Consider the following 23,381-nt stretch of genomic DNA (forward strand, 5'->3'; position numbering starts at 1 on the left):
GAGCTCACGTGTGCCTGGCGTGTCATCATCTGTGAAGTGGCTTTCACACCTGTTGTGATGAAGCGTCTAAGACAGTAATTATTATAATCTCCAGTTAGCAGAGGAGAAAGCTGCCGCTTACATAGGCAGATGTAACCTGTGCAGGTTCACTGCATCATTTATCTAACTGCTACAATTGTGATGCATACCGTCTACCCTAAGACTCAGCATACAACAAGGAGCGTTTATTGAGCTCACCGATCTGTGCATTAGTTGGGAGTCAGCTGATTTAGACTGGGTTTGGCTGGTGCGGTTTGGTTCTGTGGCCTGAGGCCCTCATACTTCTTCTGGGACAGAGGGCAGTCCTGGGTGTGCTGTTCTCATGATGATGGTAGAGACTGAAGAGCCTAGACTTGGGGCTGGCACACAGTTACATGAGTCTCATTCTGTTGGTCAAAAGGAGTCATATGGCTTAACCAACGCCAAGGGCTGGGAAAATATACTCTATTCCCTGTAGTGAGAAGTACTGCCAAGTCACATGGCAAGAGGCATATATTTACATCAAGGAGGGGTGAAGAATTGTAGTGTTGGGGCCCATGGCAGGCTGACCCCAAATATGCCACAACGGCATAAAGATTATTATTATTTGTGTGTGTGTGTGTGGTACACGGGCCTCTCACTGTTGTGGCCTCTCCCGTTGCGGAGCACAGGCTCTGGACGCGCAGGCTCAGCGGCCATGGCTCACGGGCCCAGCCGCTCCGCGGCCTGTGGGATCTTCCTGGACCGGGGCACGAACCCGCGTCCCCTGCATCGGCAGGCGGACTCTCAACCACTGCGCCACCAGGGAAGCCCATAAAGATTATTTTGATTAAAGTTATTGATGCTTACAAAACGGCCAGTGCAAGTGCAAGACAGATACCCTGACCCTCTTCTCCTGTCTCCTTGAAAGCAGGAAATAAACCCTTCATGTGAAAGGTACACACCCTGCATCTGGAGGTTGAAGGACACCCTTATTACCAGAAATAGGAAATTTGGCCCCAGAAGCCTGTATAAAAACATCTTGTTACTTCTTAATTTCCTACCCCAAGACCAAACTGTTCAGATTCTTCACTAATTAAGCAATCAAAACTTTTGTTTCTTTGTCCTGTTAATCCCTCACAAATCTATTGTTTCTTTATCTAAAAACTATAAAAGCTGCCTGCTTTGACCACTTCTTAGGTCCTATTTCTGTGAGACCTCCAAGTGCATGAATTAAAATTTGTTTCTTTTTCTCCTGTTAATCTGTCTTGTGTCAATTAGTCCAGCCAGAAGAACTCAAGAGGGACAGAGGAGGAAATTTTCTCTTCACCTACAGTGCCCAGCAGTGCAATCTACTATAGAACCAAAACCCTCCAAATCCTCACCTCTTTCATGGTGCAAATATTTTGGGAGCACCTATAGTGTGTAAGACACTTTTTAAAAAATGGGGACTGGGCTTCCCTGGTGGTGCAGTGGTTGAGAGTCCGCCTGCCGATGCAGGGGACGCGGGTTTGTGCCCCGGTCCGGGAAGATCCCACGTGCCGCAGAGCGGCTGGGCCCGTGAGCCATGGCCGCTGAGCCTGCGCATCTGGAGCCTGTGCTCCGCAACGGGAGAGGCCACAACAGTGAGAGGCCCGTGTACCACAAAAGAAAAAAAAAAAAAAATGGGGACTGAGTGAGAAAGACAAAATCTCTGCTGTTATAGGATTTAATTTCTAGTAAAAAGAAAGAAAAGTAGCTAAACAAGGAAAACAAAAATCAGCTCATGATATAGGCAATGTGGACCAAGAGCTGGAAAACTTCTGTGAAGGACCATAGAGTAACTATTTTAAGTTTTCTGGGCCATCCAGTCTCTGTTACAATTACTCATCTCATAGTTGCAGCGTGAAAGCAAGGACTGAAAAGATGTTGCTGCGTTTCAATAAAAATTTATTTACAAAGAGAGCAGGGGGCAAGATTTGGCCTTTGGGCTGAAGTTTGCCAAAACCACGATGTACAGAATGAAAACAGCTATGGGATGGAGTGATTAGCAGTGGTTATTTGAAATTGGTGGGGTCAGAGTGGCTCTTTGTGGGGCTATGAAGTTCAGACTGAGGCCTAAATAATAATAAGTCAGTCAGGTGAAAGCCATGTGTAAGGAGGGCCAGCACAAAGGCCCCAAGGTGAGAAAGACCTGACATGTGTGCAGAACCAACAGAAAGTCAGTGTGGCTGGAGCTAGTGGGAGACAGAGAAAGCAAGTGAAGATGATATCCAGGGTAATAAATTTGGGGGTTATTTTAAGTGTACTGAGAAATGTAAAATAAAATTTGCACTCAGTGTGTGTTAAAAATAACAAGACAGATTTTATTTGCGCAATTGCAGTAAGGGAGAGAGACTTTACTATAGGACTGAACTCAACTCTAAATACAGCAGCAATTGCTGGGGATCTATAGCCGAGGAACAGAGTGTGGAGGTCAATGGCTGGAAAACTACTAAGGAGAATTTGATTAGACATCAGAGGTAGGGGGTTCTTGCTAAACAGGCTTAAGAGGATTCTTGCTAAAGGCAGGTAGAGAACTTAGATGTCACGGGTGAGGAATGAGAAATTTGATCTATATCAAGGTTTGGGAGAATTCTTGCTACACTGACTCCGAATGAATTCTTTGCACCACCACCAGGCAGGCGCCGCTTGCCCTTATTCTCCCTCCTACTATCGTGAATGGCTCAGCAGCGCCCTGCAACCAAATCTTCTGAGGAAATCTAAGTTCTTACTGAGAAGCAAACAAAACAAGTTCATTCCATCTTGGCCACAATCAGAAAAATCAGTTGGAATAAAATCCTTGGGAAAGAAAATTGTCTTTTGCCAAAACTACAGCCCACTCAGGAACTTTAAGTTCCAAGCTTCCAACTCAGCTGAAAGCTTTTCCATTTCTAGTTCTTGTCAGAGTTGGCAAATGGCAATATAGTGAGTGAGGGAAACGTCCCTTATTATTAGACTTTCTGAGCCTTTTTTGCTCTTGCAAAACACTATTTTGAACGACCCTCAAATGATTCAGAACTGAAGAGCCTCCACTGGCTTAGCGATACTGCCAATGCTTCATGCACCATGGATTTTTCCTCCTCTTGACGGAGACATCTTCCCATCTCTCCTGCCTTGGAATAAAATGCAATTTATGGGTTTCAGGGTGTCTTTCTTGTTTCACAGATTATGGCAGTTCTGCGGAATCTCAGGTGCACAGCGGTCACCACTAGGTGGCAAGCCTCAAATTTCCAGCTAGATTTATCACACGCATGGAAAAGCACTCAAGTCTCCAGTGCATCCTGTGAATCCTCTTGTGCCTAATGCTTCTAAGAACAAAATCCATACTCCGTAGCATCACATTAATGAGCCATCAGGATCTGACCCTGACTTTCCGCCAGCTGTGCTTTCTCACCACTTTCCACAGTTAGAGATACACTGCCCTCTGATCCTCCAGACATACTCCTTACCATAACCCATGTGGACCCACTGTTCGATTCCTTGGCTTCTAACTAACTTCCTCTCATTCCTCCCGATCCAGCAAAGGCATTTGTCCTTCTTTTGGTTCTTTGCACAAACCAAACTCATCCTCAACTTTGGGTCATTACACTAGCTGTTCCCACGGCTTGGAATGCTCTTCTCTCGTGTTTGCACTTGGCTGACTCCTTCTTGTCACAAAGATTTTAGCATGAAAGTTTCTCCGAGAGCCCTTTCCTAGGATTGTTGCCAATCACCGTCCATGTTGTGCACCGCACAATTTCAGGGGGGCACTGTTCCCATGACAGTTCATGTTAATGGTATGTCTTAGGGTTGTACAGGCACGGTCAGCACAGCCATGCTGGATGGCCCTTGTCTTCTCTGACGTGCACCTTCCAACCCAATCCCAGTCATTTTATATTTTTTCACCCCTTTCAACATTTTTTCCGCCATACCTACCATTATCCAAAATAATTTCATTTAATTATTTATTTACTTCTTTACTGTCTACCTGCTCCTATGAGACTGTAAGCTGCATAAAAGCATAGCTTGTGACTTTCTGGTTCATGCTGTAGCCCCAGTGCCTAGAAGAATGCCTGGGAGATCCTAACTGCTCAATAAATACGTCTTAACTCCAACGAGCAAAATGTGAAGAGGCACCAGAAAAGACAGCAACCAGGAAACGAAAAGTCACAATAGACCTGCACAGAAACTCTCTCTCTCTCCTCTTTGTCTTTTGGTTTCCCTATTTGTCAAGTTACTATCTGCAGGTGTCTGCAGATGAGCTTCTCAGCTTTGTAGTCCTCTTGTTAGATGATGATGACTCCTTCCATATTTCCAGGTCCAGCCACAAGTAGGGAAACACTCAGATCTCTCTTGATCCTGATCCCACATTTCAGAATAAAGAATGTGATTATTTCAGTTTGAGCCAAGCGTCCATCCCTGGTCCAGTCAGGTCTGGTCAGGAGAGTGAGGCCATGTGATTAAACATGACTGCCAATGAGAGGTAGTCCTGGGAATTTCCCAGAGAAGAGGAATCTTCATGGTCCAGTTAGACTCCAACAATTTCTGATCCAAGGTGGCAGCAGAGCCTCAGGTTCAGGTAAGAGCCGATGAGTCCAAATGCTCAGTAGAAGAGGTCATGGGATAAGGGTCCAGATTCAGGTAGCTTTTGGTAATCAGCGGTGTGATGCTGTACAGGTGTTTAAATTGATTTTCCTTATCTGAGAAACAAAGGCACTGGATTCAATTATTCCTATGCTCCTTTCCAACTCTGCCATTTCATGTCTTGCAACCTGCTAATCACCCAGGTTAACCTGCTCTCCCACCGAGTTAACCTTCCCTCACCTCCATCCTCTAATCCTGATCTACCTAGTCCCACTGGCAATAGCAATGTATCAGGGAAAACAACTTTTCACACTGCCAGCCAGAGGCCCGAAAATGCTGAGAAGTGTCAGAATTAGGGATACAAAATCATGCTAAGATCCACAAAAAAGAGGTGGTTGTACTCTGGGACATGATCAAGACCTCAAAGGAAGACCAATAAAAGGTGTTCAGACCTCTAGACCCAAACAAAGTGAATGTGCTTCAGGGAAAAAAGAAAAAAATTATAAGAAACAGTAAAAGCTGAGAAAATGATCAAGATGCTCAAATGGAGATTATCACAATGTTCCCGGATGGGGATACTTGGCAGAGGGACAGTTGTAATCCATTCTCCCAAGTTATGAAGGTCGAAGCCTCCTTCAGACAATGTGTTCTCAATCCTCCAAACATCCCCAACCATTACCCCATTAGTGCCCTTGTGCATGTGAGTGTGCTCGGAGACGTCTTTCCAGCTGAAAGATCATGACAAACAGGGAGCTCTGTGCAGCCTGAAGATCTGAGGAGGCTCAGGTGCTTAAGTGGTTCTGGCTGCAGTCAGCAACTGCAGAGATGCCTGGAATCAGACGGAGAATTGACAGAGAATGGAGAAGAGGCAAGAAATAGGAGACCTAAAGAAATACTGATGCTTTGATGAAAATAATGATGCATTTTTTGCTCACGAAGGGCAGGGGCTATATCATGTGTGCTTCATTGTTTATTTATTTTTTTGTCTCTAATAGCAGTTGTTATGATGCCAGGCTCAAGGGATGCATGACTGTATGTTTGTGAGAGGAATGTCTGTGTTGGAAGAGCGGTACTTAATGTGTCCACAGAAGATTCTCAGCTCTGCAGAGCCTTCCTTTGTAACTGTTTTTTTTTGTGGGGGGGCAGGGGGTGCTGATGTTCCTCTTTAGCCAATCTGGGATTCTCTAGGATTCCCTCACATTGAGAAAAATTCTATGTGTGTGTGCTCTTAAAGTCTCACTATCTGGGATAACGCCGATGCAGCTTCTTTTAACAATACTGACCTTGGAAACTGTCTCAGTTCTTCTTGGAGTGTAATAGATGTTGATCATCTTCAGAGTAAAATCCAAATATCTTAGCATGGAAACCCATGGTCATCACACTCTGGCCTTTGGCAAACTCCTCCATCTCAACTCATGGCACTTTTCAGTTTTACACCTTGAAATTCCCTGAACTTGCCATTCTTCTTCTAGCTTCTGAAATTGCGCATCCTATTTCCCCCTTTCCAGGGCTGCCCCATCCCCTCCCTCAGCAGCCCTATGGGGCTAATTCCTTTAGGATTCAGCTCATATGCATGTCTCCCTCTGTCCCCTCATTAACTCGTCATTTATACCTCATCACAGTATTCATCATTCTATGCTATGATTCACCGTTTCCTTTTCTTCCAATCTGTATTAGAGGCCACTTGAGGACTGGACTGTTTTATTTATTACTATCCCCTCAGTTCATATGACCATGCCTTATATATTCTAGGTATTCAATAAGTTGTTTGTTGAATGAATAAATGAATGAATGAGGTGATGGGTTAAAAATCAATCTAGGAAGATGGTATAAGAACTTTTTAATGTTAAGGACCCCATACTCTTAATTTCTTCATTGATGGACTCTGCTGAATCACTATGATTGAAGCCACACTCTAGATCTCTGAAATCCATAGCTATTATCAGAGCTTATCTAGGGAAAGAATCAGAATCAACTTGAAAGCACCATGTGAAAGCATCTTAGAGAGGCTACAGGGAAGCCTCATGAGTAAATGGAGATGATTTTGCCATGGCTTCCTTCTTGACCCTGGACTCAGACTACAAGATTGATGATACTGAGAAAGCATTCAAAATAAATGAAAGAAGTAGCCGATCTTGTACCTCCTGTCAGTACTTGCCGTTCATAATATAAAGTCAAAAACTTCACACACTGCAACTCTTGTCCTTTTGGGTAGGGTCCTATCCCAGCCCACACGAAAGTCATTCCTCCTACAGTTTGAAGTCTAAGTCAAGCATTGGCTATCCCAGGTCTCACAGCTAGTTACGGAAGACGTGGAAATGGTGAGTGTGTGGATGAATAGATGGAGGGACAGAAGGATGAAGGATGGAGGGATGCATGTATGGATAGACGGGAGAAAGAGCAAGGTGGGGGGGGCAGGAGAGCAGAAGGGGCACTGAGCTAGAAGACAACTGATTGAACTTAGTATTCCATTATATATTGGGGACAAAGGAGGCAGAAAAATTAAATAATAATGAACAGCATTCAGCCTAGGAGACTACAGAGTGGTGATAAAAACTAAGGAGAAGGGCGCTTCCCTGGTGGCGCAGTGGTTGAGAGTCCGCCTGCCGATGCAGGGGACACGGGGAGCGGCTGGGCCCTGAGCCATGGCTGCTGAGCCTGCGCGTCCGGAGCCTGTGCTCCGCAACGGGAGAGGCCAGAACAGTGAGAGGCCCGCACCGAAAAAAAAAAAAAAAAAAAAAAACCTAAACACTTCTATGCATAGGAATAGATAAGAAGTGACTTTCTCTTCCCCAAACTGAGGGATTTATTTTGATTGTAGACAAAAGAGAAGGTTTCACCGGAGGTGGTTACCTTTCCTTTGCTCCAATAAGACCTTCAAATTTGCTTTCCATGCTATTTTACCCTACACAAAGGGCAAAAGGACTGAATTCAGACTGTATGTGCACATGGGTACATAACCTGAAAATGTCTCAGGTGTTCAGGGAAACAACAGATTCTTGTATTTCACTTATTAAAGCTTTCTGATTACTAGACCATGGTCATATAGGGTTGCAGATATGAGTGTGAAAAGTGGGTAAAATTAACAAGGAAAATGCTTTTACATACAACAATCAGTAGCTACTGTTACGGATATGAACAGTAATATAAATAAAACATTTCAAGAGAACAGCGAACGAAGTTACTAATTTTGACCTTGGAGGAAGCCAGAGAGGAATCTGAAGGACAAGCCTCACTCATTCTGTCATCCTCTTCCTCCATCACTTACATTTGGCAGGACTCCAACTCACTAAGAAGTGTCTTGGAATCTGGGCTGTGAGTGTGAAAATTATAAAGTCATATAGCATTTGTATTCATCAGAATTCACACTCATACCCATGGGGAATAAATTCATCTTTGCCAAACTCCAAAGAGAGTAGCTTAAGGTCGTGTTAATATTAAGCATAAATTGGTGGCTGAAATAATGCCAAGAGGAAAATTATCTGTAACAAGAGCCATTTGTCAAGTAAGGTGTCCCAGAGTACAGAAAAGCAGGTGGACCCTATGGCCAGTGCTTGCAGGATCTAGCAGGTGGTCTCTTTGTGCAGGCTGTTGGCTCCCACTTCCTGAGTCACCACAACATGTAGGATGGGGACATTTGTGAGTCCTCCCAGAGCATTCCCATTGTCAGCTCATCTGCCAGCAAGCCCAGCAAGCTGCACAAATTTATCTACCAAGGGTGAGGGAAGACATCGTTAGTCCTTCTTCTGCCCTTGTTTTCTGGGGGAAATGGAGATGGAAAAGAGCGACAACAGCCCTTTTTATAGAGACGAAGAGTATTAGCTTATGTTCTGGGACTGACATTAACAGTTATGAGGCAAGATTGTCTGCAACCTAGGAAAATGATGGAAACTTAATTAGTGCTTTGAAATTCAGACTCAAGACACGGGGAAAGGTTTGGAATCAGGAGCAAGGTTTCCATAGACAGAGAAAAGAGAGTGGAGGAGAGTTTTCCTGGGGAAGAAAAACCAAAGGATGCCAAAAGTACAAGACCACCCTTCAGGGTGCTTGGGGAAGGGATGCTGTCAGGAAACACTGCCTGGTTATGGAATTCTGAAGAATTATGGTGCCGGGGATGGACCTTCAGATTTGGAGTCAGAGCAGTACTGGGTACAAGTCCCAGCCAGATCACTCGCTAACAGGATGGCGGAGGTGGGGTGACTTATTTAACCCCTGAGCCTCAATATCTTCATCTGTAAAAGATGTCCCCTTTGTGATGCCTAAATACAACATTAGGTGCATGCTAGGTGCCCACTGACCAGTCAGCATAGGGAAGGGAACCCCCCATGGGGAGACTTCCAGCAGAGGCTCGGTTAATTCGGAGCTGAGTTTTAGGGAGATAGCAGTGACAGCCTTGAAGCTCTGGAGAAAGACTGCAGTCTGCAGTTGTCTGCTTCTCTCCTGAAACACCTTCATCCAGGCTGTCCGGTGCCTCTGTGAGCTGACTCACCCCTCACCTCTCTGGAGCCCCTGAGACTGAGTCTTCCAGGAAAAAAGGCAGCCCTTCTGTCTCGAGATTTGGGTTTTTTCCCCCAACAGATGGGCAAGCTCACTGCCTGGGGTCTTTAAACAATGTGCTGTCAGCTGTTAGGCATTTTCCACCGTGCCTTTTTTTCCCCTCTCCCATCTCTGATAGGTAACCTCAGACCTTCTAAGAGTCGGGTCAGGAATTCCACTGTGACAAGCCCCTCTGAGGCCTGTCTGAATGCACACTCGGGAATAATCAGAGGAATTGGTTGGACTAAGAGGTCCCCAAATCTGAGAAAGTCCTAGAGAGCAGGAACTCCCTACATCCCCATGGCCTTCGCCCTGCAGTTGCGGAGAAACGTCCAGAGTGGAGGTCCCCCCAGCAGTCTTGAGATTTGAGACACTCTCCACCTGCACTAACCATGCTGGCCTTTTGTTATATTGGCATCTTGGTTGAACATGTGATAAGTGCCAGGCATGGGCTGGGCTCTGGAGCCTTGGAGGTGGAAGAAGGTGGAAGGTTGTTCCTTCATCTCCAGGTTTAGACTTCTATTAAAGAGACAGTCACACAGACACATGCGAGCACAACATGGCATTTTTCAGTGAATGATAAGACTACTCACCTGGATGCCCAAACCAGAAATCTGGTTATCATCTTTGATGCCTTCCTGGATAGAGGGATGGCCAACTGCCCATGACATACCCCCTGGGAAGGGGCAGTCCATGTGGAAGACACGAGATGCTATCTTCTACCCCCACTTTGTTGATGAGGCTATAAGATTGAGTGTTTTTTTTTTAAATGTTCTCAAGGGATGTTTATTTGCACATGAAAGATCACTCACAGATTACCCTGGTTTTAAAATTTAACACTGAGTTTATTAAATTTTAAAACAAAGTTGGGTTCTTTCTCAAGCTTTTAAGTTCAGTTTATGAGTCTTATTTTGTTTGTAAAAGTCTAGCAAACATTAACAATCACATATAAGGAGACCTTGATTAATACCTAAGCTTGTTTATAAACTTAAAGATTTTCAACTGTGTTTATAATTTTGATACATTCTATTTTCAGTACTTTAATTGTCTGATTAACAAACAAACTTTCCCAAGTACTCAAGACTTATAAATCTAATAGATTCATTAAACTCATAAACATGGTGATTCTTTTTTTTTATTTTTGGCTGCGTTGGATCTTTGTTGCTACGCGCGGGCTTTCTCTAGTTGCGGCGAGTGGTGGCTACTCTTTATTCTGGAGCACGGGCTCTAGAGCGTGTGGGTTTCAGTAGTTGCGGCACGTGGGCTCAGTAGTTGTGGCTCGCGGGCTCTAGAGCGCAGGGTCAGTAGTTGTGGCGAATGGGCTTCGTTGCTCCGCGGCATGTGGGATCTTCCCGGACCAGGGCTCAAACCTGTGTCCCCTGCATTGGCAGGTGGATTCTTAACCACTGAGCTACCAGGGAAGTCCCATGATGATTCTTATGATAATCAGAAATGCTCAAGCATTATACATAAATCTAGTAAAAATTCAACTTAAAACAGCAAGTCTAAATCAATTCCTAAATTAGTCATTTTAATTGTGATCACAAAGTTTAACTGCTATCCCAATAGACCAAACACTCTTAAAGACAAAAATTTCTATATGAATCATACATTGCTTTTAGAATAATACAGACACACCTTATTTTCTTGCACTTTGCAGACACTGCATTTTTTTACAAACTGAAGGTTTGTGTCAACCCTCTGTCAAGCAAGTCTATCGTCACCATTTCTCAATAGTATTGGCTCACTTCACGTCTCTGTGTCACATCTGGGTAACCCTCACAATATTTCAAACTTTTTCATTATCATTATATTTGTCATGGTGATTTGTGAGCAGTGATCTTTGATGTTACTATTGCAAAAAAATTACGACTTGCTGAAGGCTCAGATGATGGTTAACATTTTTTAGCATAAAATATTTTTAAATTAAGGTATGTACACTTTTTAGATATACTGCTATGGTACACTTAATAGACTACAGTATAGTTTAAACATAACTTTTGTGTGCACTGGGAAAACAAAAAATCTGTGTGATGCACTTTATTGTGATATTCACTTTATTTTTGTAGTCAGGAACCAAACCTTCAATATCACTGAGGTCTGCCTGTATTCGGTTAATAAAAACTATACATAATTATTTTATTTTTTTGTAAAAATATATACTAACAATTACATAAGTGTATACACTAACATGTTAACAACTAATAACTCTGGGTGGTGGCATTTCGGCTGAATTTTATTTTCTTATTCAAACCTTTCTTCATTTTTGAATGAATATGTGGCTCTCTCTTTTTTACAATCCAAGGAAAGACATAATTAAAAAAAAAAAAACCCAGTTTGTTTCTGTTCTGGGATAGAGTCTGTGCTGGGATCCCATCTTATAGGGTGGTCCCTGGATACCTAGCCCCCACTGTGTAGCCTTCCTCATGGGCCATCTGGAGCCTGGACCCATTTAATCACTGCAGCAGGCCTCACGGGACTTGCGTTTCATGAATGCATTTATGCAAAGACACTTCTGACATCAGGCTTTGAAATTTAGTATTATTATTTTTTAACGAAGAGAGGAAGTTTATACCTAAAGCCATCCTCCACAGTCTGAGCCTTTGAGACCATCACGCAAATTTAAGTTTAACTGAATAAAAGCATAGATTAGAAGCTGTTCTCTCCAAGCCTGGTGGACAAGCTCACTATGACTAAGGAACTGATTGCCTGACTAAGTAACTATCTGACAAGCTGAAGGACCCATGAATAAGTGAATAAATACATGGACACAGTGAATTAGTGACTGGCTTTGAAAGTCTGAATAAATTAGTGAATGGATGAGTAAAAATAACTAATTGTTTAATGACTGATTGATTGACAGAAGCAAGGACTAACTGGATGAGTGAATGAATGAGTAGGAGTCAAAGACTTCCTGAGACTGACCGTGGGTGAATGAATTAATTGGTTGAATGGATGATGAGTAAATGATTGACAACACTGACTGACTAAATTGTCCACTGAAGACCGGGTAAATGAATAAGTGAATGAGAGAATGAATGACTGAGAGTGACTGAGAGTGAGCTCAAGGCTTGGCTGACTTACTGACTGTGCTTATCTGAATTAGTTGACTGACTGAATAATGGTGGTCTAAAACAACAAAACGATTGACTACAGTAAATGGGACACTGAATGCATGAATGAACGAATGAGTTTGAAGGAGAGGGCCTCACGGGAACTCTTTTGTCCTTGAAGTTGCCATGCCTCCATCCCAGCACTGCGGCTTCCACCCAGGGGTATATGGCCCCTTCCCTCCACATTCCCAAATACCTTAGATTTATTGATGTAGTTACTCAGGACCTACTGGTTGCCTTCCCAAGCGCTCTCTTTTCATTTCATTTTGTGGATGAAACCTGATACCTGACTTGTGGTCTATTCTTACTCTTAGGATTTGTCAATCAATGTTGATTTTTTGGCTTGCTCCCCAGGGGATCTAAGAACACTGAGTCACACCTGAGTCTTGGGTCTTTGCTTCTGGGCACCTTGGGAAGGATCCAGGTCCTGGGGGTGCAAATCTTTCCCAGGGTTCTTCCCAGCCTCTGGAGGAAGCCATTCAAACTCCAGGTCTTAAGGTCTCTGTCTGTTGGGTGAGAGGTTCTACTGCACCTGGAGCTCTGCTGGGAGGCCTGGAGCTCGTCCATCTCAGTGCAGGGGCCTGATGACCTGATGCATGGCTATTCTCAGGCCACTGGGACGTGGGGAATGGTGTGCACTTGCAAGCTTCCTAGTGCACATTCTGTTGAGAACTTCCAGTGTTTGCCTGCTCATCCTTTTATTGTTGACCCTTGTGAGTTTGCTTTTATTGCTCTGGCTTACCTGAAGCAGACTGACCCTTGAAGGAATTTTCATTGAAATAAAGTCCTCCTCAGATCTGGGAACGAAACCTCCCACCCCTCCTCTCCTGCCTGCTCAGAGCTGCCTCCATGGACAGAGAGATTTTGCTAAAGGAGGCTCTGTGTGTTAGCAAAGGATTCATTAATTGGGAGCTCACTGTTTGCCTCTTGTTCATCAGCTTCGGATCACATAGCGGATCTGTTGTCTATTTACATTTATTAAAGGAACATTTCAGAAGAGTATTTATTCTTAAAGGGAAGCTCAGAGGTTACCCTTGAATTTCAGAGTGAAGATCTGCCAAAATCCATGGCCAAGAGGCTGAAAATAGACATGGTGTTTATTTGTCTGCAGCCTCTTTGGGTGTGTCATTAGCTGTGGGCACGAAATTAGAACATCACCTGTAGTGCCAGGCTGGAATGAAGGTGGGACTGACATGACCACAGAGACAGGGCCTGATGACCATGTGAGAAATCATCTTGCTTGGTTCAAAGCTAATAAACAAAAAGACATTCTAATTAGATGTCAACTTTTACATCAGGATTTGTAGAGTGGGCTTAATGTCTCAAGGATGTTTACATGTGTGAATACTCACATTGACCTGGGAGAAGGGCAGGAAGATTGAAACCAAGTTCGTCATCTGTCTGTCTAGGGTGACTTCCTGATTTCTGACCCTCCAATTTCCATAATCTGTTGGATTCTAATTATACATATATTTATTCACCCTGTACAGGGTCTGGTGCATGATTGGTGTTTGATAAATATTTGTTGATGGAATCAATAAATGGCTAAATGTCAAACTCAATTCATCTTTCAAGGCTTAGTTCAAATTCTATATCATCGTGTAATCATTCCTTGAATTTGCTTACAACATGACACAAAAGGAAAATCAAGAGCCTTGGAGATAGGCCAACTTGGTTTCACTCCCCAGTTCTTTTACTAATTAGTTGTGTGTTTAACTTTTCTCAGCCTGTTTCTTCTTTATCATTATCTCTGTCATCATGATCACCATCATGACAATAATGAATACTCCTGAGTGCTTACCATGTGCCAGTTAAGCACATGCCATGCATCTTCTTTTTAATCTCCACAAAACTCCACTATGTAATTTCTAGTATCTTCCACGTACAGATAAAGAAATCGATATACATGGAAGCTCAGCAGTAGTAGTGGGTACCTCTTTACTATTTGCCAGGCACTGTGCTAAGCATTTTAAAATCCAGTCAACCATCGGATGAGCAACATGTCTTAGTTTGCCTAGAACTGTCCTGGTTTTAGCACTGAAAGACCCATGCTCTGGGAAAACCTTCAGTCCTGGGACCACCAGGACAGCTGATTACTCAATCCTCATAACAAAACAGGAGAAAGGTGATACTCCTCCAACTTACAGGTGAGAAAACTTGCCGAAGTTCACGCTAGTAAACGGCAGAACCACGTATTCTGGTTCTCTGAGCCTCATTTTCTGCACAATTTCCCCGTCATTGGATTGTTGGGATATTAGATACTCTAATATGTAACATGAGTATAGCACTTACTTTTCTACCTCTTATCATTCAAAACTATGACCTTTTCTTCTTTCTCTTTACATCAAGAGCCTTAAAGCATCACATCTGGTGGTCTCCACCTCCTAACCTTCCATTTTCTCTCAACCTGTCCCAGTTTTACTCCTTTCCCCATCACTTGTCTAAGAAAGAACTCTAGTCAAAGGTCATCAGCTATCCACTGGTCTCTTCATAATCCTCATTCTACTTCCCTGGAATGTGAGAGGCAGTCTATCTATGTTTTAAAAACTAAAACAGACGGAAAGAAATTGAATCAGAATGAATCCCAAAGCATCTGACACTTCGGACCTCTCCCTCTTCTTAAAATTCTTTGATGTCTTGGTTCCCATGACTCTCTTAGTTCTTCCACGTGTCTGAATGCTCCTTCTCAGACTTCATGGCCGCTCTTTATCTTTCCTCTTTGTAAATATTGCTGTCTTTCAGAGTCTTTCCATTTGCCCTCACTTTGCAGTCTCTCACGAAGCCATCTCATTCATTTCCCAGACTTAACTGTCATATTTATACTGGTAAAATTCCAACACTTTCTCCTGAGTTTCATACATATATATCCAACCATATTAATAAGGAGAGCATAGGTCATGCTGCAGTAACAAATTTACCGTCAACTCAGGGGCTTTATGTATCAAATATGCAGTTCTCTCTCATGGTTCATGTCCAGCAGAAGTTGGTAGACAGAGATCCATAGAGTCACTCAGGGACCCAGGCTGGTGGACGCTCTGCTATGAACTCTAAACTCATGACCTCTAGTCTCTGTGGTGGGGGATAGTGAGGGGGATGGTTGTACAATGGCTCTTAAATCCTCCCATCTGGAAGTGACACAGATGACTTCTGCCCCTACTCAGTTAGCAGGAACGAGTCATATGACCCTGCAAACTGCAAAGGTGCTGGGGAAAAGGAGACATGTAGTGAGCCATAAATCAACACATCCACTGGCCCCTGGACATCTGCATATAGAGTTTACTAGGGCAGTTCAAGTTCAGGTTCCTTACGGAATCAATATCTTCTTCCACCAAACTGCTCCATCTTCTATTTTCCTGATCTTAGAAAAAGGGCCGCCATCCACACTGTATCCTGGACTGTATGCATCTCTGGTTTTTACCTCCTCTCCCCTACTTTAGGCCACTTGTGAAAACTTACTGATTTTCCCTCCTTGCCTTCCTTGTCCCAGCCTCTTTGAATCTAAACCTACTTCTCAACCTGCTGCTCTTAATCAGCTTCTTATCATCAGGTTTCTGGATTTCGGTTTTAGCTCCTGAAATGCCTCTCCTTGCTCCCAAGCACCTCTTGCTATTCCTACTTCCTCTCTAATTCATCCTCCCTAAGGCTCCAGGGAGGTTTAGCTTGTTTTTCCTCAAGTGTTAATCCAATCACACAATGTCCTTGCTTTATTGTCTACAGGTTTCCTGAACCCAACTCCTGTAACATCTAACTTCTAGTCTTCCTCCCCAAACCTGCTCTTCCTGAAAGCCTCCCCCGCCCATGTACAGGGATTCCATCCTTCTAGATGCTCAGCCCAAAACCTTGACGTCATCTTGACTCTTCTTGGTTATCCTCACATTCCACATCCTCTCTACCAGCAAATCTCGTTGGCTCTACCTTCAAAATATATCCAGATCCAATCGATTCTCAAGAACTCTTCTGCTCCCTCTCTGGTACAAGCCAGCAACATATTTCACCCAGATTAATGTAAGACCCTTCTCATGAGTTCCCTGTCTCTACTTTTGTCCCTTTTGTTCTATTTCCTAGATTAGCAAGAGAGGTCCCTTTATAATTAAGTCAGTCTTATCACTCCAGTGGTCAAAGCCCTCTAAGCGCTCCACATCTCACTTGGGATAAAAGCCAAAGACCTAGGGACCCTGCAGGCCCTCTACAATCTGACCATCTTGGTGGAGCTCTTCTTCCAGGACCCTCCCCCAGAATCACTCCACCTGGTCATATTGGTCCCCTTTTTCTTCCTTCAATACACCAGAGTCCTCTGCCTTCAGGAAGATCCTCAGAACCAGGCCCCATCCTTTGTGTCTTTGGTCACATGTCATTTCTCAGTGACCAGCTCCCTGACCAGCTGATATAAAATCCTTATCTCTCTTTTCCCTCCCTCCTTGTCTTATTTTTTTATCCATGGTGCCTATCGCCATTTAACACACTATATATTATACCTATTTATCTTGCTGACGATCTGTCTCTTTCAGGGAGAAGGAAAGCTAAACGGGGTTAGGGATTTTCTTTCTGCCTTGTTCACTGAGAGATCCCCAGTGCTACGAAGAGTGCCTGGGATGTAGTAGGCATTCAGTAAACATGTGTAAATTGTCCTGAAGATGATGGTGAAACCTCTTAGCCCAGCTTCACCAATTACTGCAATCTCTTCATTTGTCATACTACCTTCCTAGCACAAAAGCAACATTTCCCAAATTACTATCTAGACAATGCCAGTCCTACTTGCATATTTGCCTTTAAAATATGTTCGGGAAATATTTTACACTCTTGGCTCGCCCACCATCCCACAAAACTGGCCAAAATTCAAATACATAATAGCATATTATAAAATCTAAGAAGTACTACAGGAAGTTTAACTTTGTTTCTAAGCTTATTTATTCAATGAATCCTTTTAGGGAATTTATATTAGCATCCTGTACAATTGCAGCCCTTTGTGGATTTTCTGCTACGTAGCTTCCAACTCCCAGAATGCATCAGACTGTTTTGTCTGTTTTGTTATGTTGTTTTCTCACTTTTGAATTGCCAAATACTCTCCCTCATCTCTTTCCGCTTTACATAAGCACACACACAAGCACACACTGTCCAGGACAAATAGTAACTTCCCTTTCCTGCTTTTGTGCGAGCTTACAACTCTTTTATGAAGCCTACTCTGATTCCCCACCCTCCTAAACTACTTTTTCCTTTAGTGCCCTCACCGTGGCCTGGTAACGTCTTTATCAGCACATCCAATTTAGTTAATCCCAGATATGAAATCACATGTCTATTGTCCTGATTAGTTCTTCGCTTCCCAAAGGCACAGGCTGTATCATTTTATCCTTGTAGGCCCAGTTTGTACCCCTCTTCCTCACACAGAGAAGGTTGGCCTTCATCAATAGAACGGACCTGTTGGGCCTTCTGAAGTTAAGGCATAAGAAGCCTTGAAAGCATCTGCCTGGTTCTCTAGGAACTCTTGCTTGTGGGCTACTCCCTCTCAAAACCCACCCAGCAGCTGTGAGAAGCCCCAGGCACAGAAAGAAGCCACTTGTAGGTATTCTGGTTGAGAACTGCAACTGAGCTCCAAGCTGACAGCCAGCACCACCGGCAGCCATGGAGTGAGCCACCCTGGACGTCCAGCCCCGTCAGGCCTTCAGATGACCACATCCCCAGCCTCCATCTGACTGCTTTCCCTGAGGGACTCCACGTGAGAACCATCCAGCGGAGACAAGTCAGCCCACAGAACAAAGAAAGGTGAAAATAAATTGTTACATTAGCCCACTAATTTGGGTGGTAATTTGTTACACAGGTATAGACACCTGAAACAGTCTCCTTATCCCACCTTAACATGTAAATTGTAAGCAAACCCGATTTAAACTTGTCCTTTCTGGGCAACCCGGCTGTTCTTAATGAAGGAACTTGGAATATGAATCACATCCCTTGTCATTCAAAAAGTCCTGTACGCTCTTACATCTGCCGGTGAATAGTAATCTCCTTTTATCCAGTCGCTAGACTCCCCACAGAAAGGCCAGACCCCTCCCTTTTCTCCGGTATGTCTCATCCTACTAGAAGAGCAGGGTGTCTTTTTAGAAACCTCATTCTGTAAATGTCATCTACCCTTGAGCATTATCAAAATGTGCTCCATGAGCTGGTGCCTGGTGTGTTTAAGTTGGTGGGACACGTTATCCTTCGGTTGCAGCCCACAGAACACAACAATGTGCTTTCAATTAGCTCATTTTAAGACTCCTACGTGACACATTCTTGCTTGGGGATCACCCAAAATGCTCCAAGTATTTCCTGATCTGTAGTCATTTGTGTACCTGCCTTCCTTCCCTAAGTGTGTGAGCCCCCTGGGGGCTGGACATGTGCTATGTGTTCCTGTATTGTGCTGTTTACAGAGCTCTTCTCTACCATGACGGCTTTCAGTTTTCAGGGCCGTTTGGTTTTCAGTGATGTGATAGTTTAATCCCCAGAGGTTCGCCTTGTTTTCCTAAAGCGCAAGTAATCGGTGAGGCAGGGTGTCCTGCTCACTGCTCCCTACCCGGTACCACCCGCAACAGTCGCGAGTCTCATTGTAGGGAAAGGGGTCATTGCAGGATTTAGGATCTGAAGAATCAGCTCTGGGGCTTCCTGGATGTGTCTCTGTGCAGCTGGCATGATTCCCCTGAACCTCAATTCCCTCATCTGAAAATAGGCGAAATAGGCACCCCTAACCCTAACCCATATCCTTGGGAATATCAGGTGAGATAAAGGATATGAAAGATTTGGGACACTCTCTAGATTACCTCTAAGGTACCTCTCCACTGAGGCTCTAGGACAGGGCTTCTCAGTGAGAACTGGGAGGTAGAGTTGGAAGTCAAAAGAACCTCAAACTCACTCTGACGTTCTTTACTTTTCTGCTAAATTCGGAGGGCGGGGACATATCTGATTGATTGTGAGCTCCCCTCCCACAGAGTGCCCAAGTCATCTGGGAAACCCAAAAGGGATTACAGTCCTTCAGGGAAATGGGTTAAGACCCAGGACAATTGGATATATTGGAACAGAAGCTTTGGGAATAAAAGAGTAACCTCCATACAATTGATCACTTTGTCTGCATTCAACACATTTCCTGATTTATCCAATCTGTCCACCAGGGACAACCACCACCAGTTGGGGAAATCGATCATTAGGTTCAAAATACAAGATTCAGCACACGAGGGACTTCCCTGGCAGTCCAGTGGTTAAGACTTTGCCTTCTAATGCAGGGGCTGAGGGTTCAATCCCTGGTCAGGGAGCTAAGATACCACATGCCTCATGGCCAAAAAACCAAAACATAAAACAGAAGCAGGGCTTCCCTGGTGGCGCAGTGGTTGAGAATCTGCCTGCTAATGCAGGGGACACACGTTCGAGCCCTGGTCTGGGAAGATCCCACAAGCCGCGGAGCAACTAGGCCCGTGAGCCACAGCTACTGAGCCTGCGCGTCTGGCACTCTGCAACAAGAGAGGCCGCGATAGTAAGAGGCCCGTGCACCGCGAAGAAGAGTGGCCCCCGCTTGCCACAACTAGAGAAAGCCCTCGCACAGAAACGAAGACACAACACAGCAAAAATAAATTAATTAATTAATAAACTCCTACCCCCAACATCTTGAAAATAAAAAAAACAGAAACAATTTTGTAACAAATTCAATAAAGACTTTAAAAATGGTCTACATCAAAAAAAATCTTAAAAAAAAAGATTCAACACATGAAAAATCTGTAAATAACCAGTTATTAAAGAATGATTATTACTACATCCATTAAAAATGTGTGGCTCATACTTAATAAAACTAACTGTTGCTTTTCTCCACTGGGCTTTGTTCTGCCTGTTGGTGACACTTGGTCAAGTTCCCACCTTCCCAGATGCCAGCTCTTTAGACATTTGGAGTCAGTGACTATGCCCGCTCTCTTTTGCAGCCCAAACACCTCACTCCCTTGATCTGCTCCTCATGCAGTTGTTTCCAGTCTTGCTGCTATCCTGGAGTCCCTTCTTTGGGGGTAGTTATTATCTATTTCTGTCAATCTTAGAGCACATCTTCTTTAGCACCTTTTATCCAAGAAAAAAAAAAAAATTGTTGCATGGATGAATCCAGAGAGTACTCTTAGAAGCCATGGCTTGCAGAGAACCATGGGATGAACATACCTGAACCTTGGTGAGATTTTCTAGGTGTTTCTACATCTCAGGAGAGACACCATATTTCATCTCTGGTTTGACCCAAAAGCCCGTGTGAGAAAGTTTACTTGAAGCCAGAACCACCTTAAGCTAACAGGGCTGACACAAGCTTTACAGAGACAGACCTAGACCTCTTGCTTGGATGGTAGCAGCACTGAATGGAAGACCAGAGGGAAGGTGGACATGGCTGGAGGAAAAGAGAAAAGAAAGAAGGGAGAGGAAAAGGAAGAAAGAGAGGGAGGAAAGAGATCCTATTTTTTTCTCAAGTGTCTTCCACATTTTGAGGCTCACAGGATGATTCTGAAGCTGGAGGTCTTTAAGTCATTCCATTATTCACTGTACAGGCTTCTACTGATTGACTCTGCTGAATCAAGTATTGCACTAATCATCAAGGATACAGAGATAAAAAATTCAATTCCTGCTCTAGGATCTCAACATCGGTATAGAAAATGCACAGGCAAATAACATTATGGTAAATAAAATAGTAACCCACACGCTAGTGGGCATGAAGTAATTATATGATACTGAACTGCTTCTGTTGCTTTCGACAGGGTTGAATGGTGTTATCCAAGAAGTGAGTGTCCTTTTCCCTCCCCCATCCTCAGACAGCCAGGGCCTCCCATAGTGCAGACAAAGGCTAGTCTAGCTTGGGGTCTGTTCGGAGACATGGCAAAGTGTGTGATACTTGCAGCCACCTCAGGCATATAGGTAGTGAGTGTGGGACAACCACACACCCTGGTTTACCCAGGACAGACTTCATTTACACCTGCTTTCCCAGTGTAATTCTTGATAGTGCACACTTTTACTCTCAAATACATCCCAATCTGGATGATAAATTATATGGTCACCCTAGTGATAAAACTTCAGGAGCCAGATGCCTGGGTTAAATTCCAGCTCTCTGCTTATTAGCTACTCTCTTAGGAATCCCTTAGCTTCTGTGTCTGTCTCCGCATCTACCAAGTAAGGCCAATATAATCTGCCTCATGTGGGTTGTCGTGAGGATTCAATGAGTTAAACTATGCAAAGCCTTAGAGCAGAGCGAGCGTACCTGCCCAGATGTAGAGCTCTTGCCCTCTCCTTGATTTCCGTGGAACACAGAACGCCTAAGGTACACAGGCATTTCTGTGTCTGGTGGTTTTATTGAAGACCTGGGGAGTTGGGGTTAGACATCAGGGTGCAGAGATGTAGGGCCCAGTGTTCCTTGGAGTCCCTGTCCCCTCCGCTGGCCCCATGACTGTTCCAGACTCCATTCATGGCTTCTTTCTTTCTCCGCCTCTCTGGTAATGTGATGCTAGGCTGAAGGGTCCTGCACCTGGCCAGGGAACAGTTTTCTGCTTTCAAGGGGAAGCCCTGGGTTTTTCTGTGGTCCTGGGGAGAAATATTAAGAACTTCTCCTGTGTACCTCCTCAGGAGGGGTGCTGGAAAAAATACAGGACACCCAGTGAGTTTGAATTTCAGATGAACAACAAATTCCTTTTTTTTATTATAAATAATCCCCCCAAATGTCATGGAGCATACTTACACTAAAAAGACACTTGCTGTTTATCTCAAATTAAAATTTAACTGGGCTTCCTATATTTTTACAGGTATACCTTCGGGAGATTGCAATTTTTGTTCCAGACCATCACAATAAAGTGAGTATCACAATAAAACGAGTCACATGAAATTTTTGAATTCCTAGTGCAACTGAAAGATATGTTTACACGATAGTGTAGTCTATTAGGCATGCAATAGCTTTACGGCTAAAGAAACAATGTATATACCTTGATTAAAAAATACTTTATGGCTAAAAAATGCTAACCATTATCTGAGCCTTCAGGAGTTGTAATCCTTTTGCTGGTGGACAGTCTTGCAATATTTCAAACCCTCCACCAGGTGCCCACACTCATAAGAATATCAATAACTTTCCAAGTGCAGGGGTCTTATTTCATTTCTTAAGCAACCACATGGCATTTTTATACTGAGAACTCTCTGCCCCTCCCCTCCACGGCCTCCTGTCATCCCAATGTCTCAGCAAGGTCTTGAAATCTTGAAAGGTCAGAGCCCTCGAATCTGTGCTGATTTGGGTCACCATTTCCTTGAGATTTCCTTTGCCTCTTCTTTGATTAAAGCTGTGTTTGCCTCGCCTCCCGCTTTTTAAGCAATTACACTAATTAAGCTAATTTTTCTTTGTTCTCTCTTTGCAATTTGCATAAATGGCAAATTTATATATAGTGTCCTTAATTCTCCTTTAACTGCTCTGTAATTAACAGGATGCTCAGGCTAAATATAAATAAGTACAGAAGGAAAAACAGCCTTCTGCTGAAATACCGATGAAGGCTGGGAGGAAAGAAAAGCAGAGAGGAGAAAACAGTTCTAAGCCCTGCTCTAAACTCATTATGCCTGATTGGGTCACAGTTGGAGGAGACTAGCTAAAGGTCAGCGGCTGCAAGAGCATCTTTCTGAGAGCCCTGCCACCTGGAGCAATTTCAGGATAGAATTCGGGCTATTTGCTTGCAGTAGTAATACTGCACTATTTTTCAAGGGAGTAGAGCAGCTTGGCATGAGGGAGACAGTGGTATGACAGTCAGTGGGGCTCAGTCTGGGGCCCTGCTCTAATTCCGACCAGTTGAGTCACCTTGGGCTAAGGAACAACAAAATCCAATACCTGGGCTTCAGGTGCTTTCCAGGCAACACGTACTATAACACTCAGTAACCCCCTAATCCCATTATTTCCCAGATATAAAAATATTCCCACGATAGAGATGTGCTTAAAATATATTCCTAAATCAAGACGAAGTCTTTTTTCTACAAATGCACACTCATATACTGACACAGGGCTTATGCAGTAGTCCTTTGGGAATCAGCTTGGTGTAGTGATTAAAAAGGTGGTTCTTGGGGGCTGGTCTCAATTCTACCTCTAGCTTTAGCTCCGTGACCTTGGAAAAATTGCTCAACGTGTCCAAGTCCAAGTTCTCT

General features: G+C 43.7%; 1 long non-coding RNA gene across 1 annotated transcript in view; it reads left to right on the forward strand.

Annotated features, from left to right (window-relative positions):
* The window catches only part of LOC115863263 (uncharacterized), a 444,238-nt gene that overhangs the window by 252,826 nt on the left and 168,031 nt on the right, over positions 1-23,381 (forward strand). Inside the window, exon 6 of the long non-coding RNA XR_009559441.1 lies at positions 22,010-22,057. This is a non-coding gene — a long non-coding RNA (uncharacterized lncRNA). The remainder of the gene's footprint in view (positions 1-22,009; positions 22,058-23,381) is intronic.

The sequence above is a fragment of the Globicephala melas genome, chromosome 17 (assembly GCF_963455315.2).
Source record: "Globicephala melas chromosome 17, mGloMel1.2, whole genome shotgun sequence".
Classification (NCBI taxonomy): Eukaryota; Metazoa; Chordata; class Mammalia; order Artiodactyla; family Delphinidae; genus Globicephala; species Globicephala melas.